The sequence below is a fragment of the Amphiura filiformis genome, chromosome 9, assembly GCF_039555335.1.
Source record: "Amphiura filiformis chromosome 9, Afil_fr2py, whole genome shotgun sequence".
Lineage (NCBI taxonomy): Eukaryota > Metazoa > Echinodermata > Ophiuroidea > Amphilepidida > Amphiuridae > Amphiura > Amphiura filiformis.
In genome coordinates this window covers 33,485,611-33,491,610 of record NC_092636.1, presented here as the reverse complement: position 1 = coordinate 33,491,610, position 6,000 = coordinate 33,485,611, and positions in this window count along the sequence as shown.

The following is a 6,000-nucleotide window of genomic DNA, read 5'->3' as shown; positions in this document are numbered from 1 at the left end:
GTAAGCAGGAGATTGTAGAATAAACATGTGAAAAGTTATAACAGGTCTGAAGTTTGTTTCCTTCTTTGCTGCGTGTAAGCTGTGTATCATCTTGGGGTAGGTATAGGGGAATCAGAGTCCCCCTGTGGAAGTCAAGATCTTAAATCTTAAGCTATTAAAAAAAAAAGTCACATATTTTTTCCTGTGCCCCCATTTCGGACCTGAAGTTATTTTCAAGGCTCCCCCCCTTTTTTTTTTACCATGAAAAATGAACGTCAATCTCATAGAGAAAGTGTAAACTCATGTTCTAAAAGAAAAATTGGGTGATAAAATAGTCTTCCCCCTTTCAGAGGGATATTAATTTTTAGGGCCCTCTTTTTGCATCAGGCCCCCCTGCTATAAGTGTTTGTGAATGGGTCCTTGAGCCAAGCCATAATGTACGATCTTATAATATGAAATTGGTCACTTTTTTAAACCAGATTTGGCATATGTGTAATACTTTGCTTACTTGCTTAAGATGAGTGGTGTCCTCGAACTACAACAGCACGCCAAGCCCTTCTGTCCTGCATGGCCGTTCCTAAATCCATAACATCCAGTCCAGTGTCCTGTTTCAATACACTAAGCGAAAAAAGAAACTATAATTTTTCATAAAGTCTTATCTTAAAATCTCGTCCATCAAAATGAACCAAAATTACACACAGGATTACTTCAATACTCTACTCTAAACACATGTCAGTAACCAAGCAGTTGTCCAACTGACACAACAGCAAAATGCACTGACATGGAACAGCTTCCTGGACCACATTCACAGTCCAATAATTGGCACCCAGAACAAGTAATTTGTGATAATGTGAATAAGGTCCTTGCACAGATGATAATTCCCAAAGAGTAAGTGAAATGGTGTAGAAAAACCCCACATGCATACACCCTCACACACTCCCGCACGCCCCCCCACCATTAAAACCAATCCAAGGTTAAAAATAGATTCATGCAACTAAATAATAAAGACAGGTATATTGCGCTCGATATAATAATATATTAAATATAAACAGTATGAATGTATGCTAGATCGCTAGATCAAAGTAATTTCAAAACACTCCTAAAAATCAGGCAAACCAATGTCTCAAAACTGAATTGCACAAACAGAAGAGTTTGTTCCATTAATCGGTCATCCAAGATCGGGTTCTTTCTACAACGATCAGTTCTGCACCTGGGGAGGGTCACTTTGTTTGTTTGGTTAGGATTCCTCATATCCTTTGATGTACATTGCCTTGAAAGGGGGATCCAACTACTGAATTGCTCAGAGTGACTTACAGAAATTCAAACATAATTGCTCTCTTCTTACACATAATGTATTGATTCCACACATCTCAAGAGCTTTGTTGTAAGTTGGGTACTGCTTCCCGCGATGATGATCTTGCACGTTCTTCTTTGGAATCTTTCCAAATCGGCACTTTGAGCAACCGTGAGACCATCAGGGTGCCAATCGGGGGCAGCATATTCTGCCAGCGATCTTACAAAGCCAGAGAAAATAGTGACAAGATCATCGCGGGGCAAGTTGAAGTGTTTCAATAACTTGAGCAAATAAAGTCTACCATTAGCCTTCTTAAGCATATCAGACACTTGAATGTCCCATTTCAGATTGGAACTGATTTTGACGCCAAGAATTTGGGCTGACTCAACAACTTGAAGGGGATCATTAGAAATGGTAAGAGGAGCCTCATCAAGGGGCTTCCTCATGAAAGACGGTTTCATTGCAGCACACTTATTTGGGTTATTGCATGTTATTATTTTCAGCATAATTCATGAATTATGACTTTGTCTTCCTGAACTACATGTAGGCCTATATATACATGTTAAATGGCCAAAATAATGGACAGAAACCCCTCCCGACAATTATTACTAAAGCATTTTGAGTATAGAATAACAAATTTAAAATTTGAAGGAAATCATACATTATGGCTTTAAAAGGTGCCTCATTAATGTGTGCCAAAAATACCCCCCCACACACACACACACACACATTCTTGTATTGCCAAAAATTGCTTCCTCCTCTTTTGGCTGGCCAAAAAAGTCTTCCTGCACTCGCAACATATATTTAGACCATTAAGGTTTGAAAATTGGATCCCAAAATTTAGCATGTGTAAAGGGGCACACCGACATCGCCTGGCTAATAATTACTTTGTCAGCAGAGATACTTAAATAAATACCGGGATCGATACACGTGAATTTGCTATGCACGAGGTTGATATGAGAAGAAAATCTTTGGATACCGTGTAGAAAATGATGAATATCTCCCGTAAATGATTTCGTATAAAGAAACCAGATGTGGTTGCACATGAATATATATTTTGAACAGATATGATAGTCGTTAGCTTGCGCTTTGAGACAGTAGCTTGCGTCTTGAGTCAAAAACTGACAATAATTCCGCAATAATTCTGATTTATATGTGCCGAATTATATAGCGCAGTGTAGGCCTATAGGCCAATCGTGAAGGTTGTCTAAAAGAATATTACCTATGGCATACCATGCTTGACTGACACACAGCGAGGTGAGTCACCGAGCTAATCGGGGCTATTGTCAGTAGCCTAAGTCAGATGTCCTTCGGCCTATTATGCGACTAAAAAACTATTTAACAGGTCGATATGTATAATGGCCATGTGTGGCGGTGGATTCAATCTACCATGGCGATTTCTGCCATGTAGTAGTAGTAGTAGTAGTAGGTTGGACTTCCCGCCTCTTGTTTCAGGCGCACCCCTTCGATGACAGATGCTCTGTTGAAGGGTCCATACCAAAAAATAATCATCAAATAGTACGCAGAAAATAGTTCGCAGTAACAAGATGCGTAACAGGTATTAGTTCAATATCATAATAGAACATGCTTATATGTAGGAAAGGACATGGCAGGGTGCACCCATTAAATATTAAAATATCATATCAAAATACAAATAAATACTGGTACTTCAGTGCAAGATACTTATTACAACCCCGGGGGGGGCACATCAAAAATTTTTGGTGGGTATGCTCCCCGAATTTTGAGGTGGTGGGTCTTTGGGAGCTGACGGCACGGTAAAAGGGTCTTCGGAGCTGCGAACCGGGCTGTGAACAAGTTAAATGGGATCTTTTGGAGCTGCGAAAAGTCAAAATCAAGGGTCTTTCTGGGCTTTTTGGTTGAAAATTGCCTGAAAAAACAAGAAATATGAGGAATGAGCAATTTTTGGGTCTTTTAGAGCTGGAATTATCAAAATCAAGGGTCTTTCGAGCTGTATTTTGGTCAAATATAGGGGTCTTTCGAGCTGCGAAACCCAAAAGGGGGTCTTTCCGGGAGCATATCCGTATGGTCATTTGTGTTGAGTGCCCCCCCCCACCGGGATTACAACTAGCTAAATTCTACACAAAAAAACGTAATGTAAAGCAATCAGATACAAGAGGCAAATGTGTACAAGATTGCTACATGTAAGTAATCACAAGTGTGAGTTCATAATAAACATGTATACAAAGTTTGAACAAGCGACATAAATGTGATGATTCGTTCATGCAAACATCAGCTACACAGTGCACTAGACTACAGAGGCATGTGAATAAGTTGAGCAGACAGATTATATATCGGCATAAGAAAGCTGTTTTAGAAGGGACGATCTTCTACTGTGTAGACCATAACACCACTGACGAGTGATCGATTCTGTAAAACTGGGCCAATCTACTGGTAGGGTGATGACACTCTGAATAGATTCATGGGAGGAGTCCAGAATGAATTGTAGTAGAACATCCTCTTTTGTGAATAGGTCATCGACTTCTTGTACCTTACAGTGCTCAAGAAGTGTCCTCTTCAGGATAGATTCATGGTAACAGCGTTGCTCAGTGAGTGCAGGACATTTGATAAGAAAATGCATCATATCCTCTTCAGCTATTTCACACAGCAAGTAGGTTGCGTCGCAGTTGTGTTGATTGAATTTAGCCCTATTGGCTTGTAGAATGTAGGTGCCAGTCAATAATCTTGCCTTTACAGCTGCCTTCTCTACTTCACGGACATCTGAGGGTAGTGAGCTCCAGACATGATGAGGTAAACCTAGTCTGCATGCATCTATATTCAGGAACCTCAAGCTGGACTTGGAGACATGATCAATCTTCCATTGGTTTTGCCAATAGGAGGATACTGCTCTTGCTATTTCAGCTTTCCAGACAGCCTTAGAGGGAGGATTCTCCATTAGGTAGTAAGGTGTCGCCATGCTGTACTTGGCAAGGACACTTTTCACTATCATGAACCAGCTCTTGCTGTTGCTGTTTTTGATGGCTAGCTGTCTCCTCGCTATTTGGTGCTCAATGCTATTGGGTTGTCTGACAATACTCCCAAACAGAGTCAGGATAGCTGAGTCGATGTGTGCTTCAATAGGTTTCGCCCCAAGCAGTGCATAAACAGCTGTATTAGCAGGCGGCGGTTTTTCAGGCAGAAACTGAATCTGTCGCAGTTGTTTTCTATGAAAACACTCAATACGGGCAAGGTTCTTGACATTGAACTTCATAATCTCAGCCCCATACATCATTCTAGGTATAGCATAGGTACAGATTAGATGATATGCAAGGTGAGGAGCCAAACCATCTTTACCATGCAGTCCAGCACCCATGAGAGAATATGTTACTCTCCTACCCATCTTTATCATCTCATCGATATTAGGCTCATTTTTTCTTGTTTCTTACAATGCCAAGATGGGTTGCTTCCGTGGGGTTGGAATAGGTTGATCACCCATGACATATTTGATCTCATCATTTGTGTGGTATTTGATGGTTGCACTCTTAGATGGGTTGATCATGTATCTGTGATCTCTACTGTATTGTTGCACTTGATCAAGCAGGATTTGACCCTCAGTTGGATTTGAAGTATAATGGCAATATCGTCTGCACAAGTATAGGTGCTGGAATATAGGATGTTCCAATCGCATAACCAATATTCTGATTCTGCATTTGGTCAAGCAGGCTGTTAGTGTAGATCTTGTAACTAGGTGCATCAGTAATTCCTCCTTGTCTAACTCCCTGTTTTACCTCAAATTGTGCAGAGAGACAGTTATTCCATTTAACCATCGAAGCAGTGTTCTGGTACATAGACTGAAATGCCAACCACAGCTTCCCCGTACTCCAGCGTCGTACATCTCATTCAATAATATGTCATGATCTACAACGTCAAAAGCTTTCGAGGCATCTAGCAGAGTGACATGAATTGCCTTCTTGTTATCAGCAGCATCATTGATTGCCTCAGGCACTAGCAGAGCTGCATTCATGGAGGATGATGCTTTAGTAAAACCTCTCTGCATATGATTCTGGTTCTTTAACATGATAGGTGCAGCCCTCAGTAGCCATGCCTTCTCAACAACCTTCATGATGATAGAGGTTACAGTTATGCCACGGTAGTTGGCTGGATCTTTTGGATCTTTGCCTTTCTTCAGTACAGGAGTCAGAACACCACATTTGAGCATGTCTGGAATCTGCCCCGATTTGAGTATATAGTTGACAATATTGGTAAGGGACTTGATAACTTGATCACCACCAAACTTAAGATGTTCTGCAGACAGGTCATGATGAAGATCGGCAGCCTTTCCATTTGAAAGAGAATGAATGATGGTCTTCATTTCATCATTAGTGATAAAGTCAAACTCGCCATCTTCTGAAGAGAGGATGTCATTGATCAGGTTTCTATTCAAAACCGCATCATCTTTGAAACATTGAGTGAAATTGGAATTTACAGACGGCTCAGCCAGAGACTGGAAATACTCTCCAAAAGCTTGAGATATCTGCTCGGGTGTACATAAGGTCTTCCCATCGTGATTTAGCTCATCTGTTATGACCCGGTTTCCTCCTCTTTGTTGATTTACGAGCTTGAAAAAGAGTGTGGTATCCTCAGATTTTGCAGCAGAAATTTTATTGTAGTTGTCGATCTGAAGACTTCTTGCATGGAAACGGATGGTAGATGAAGATATCGGGCGATGACACTGTGGGGGAGCAAAGATTTTTGGTGGGCCAAGAAGG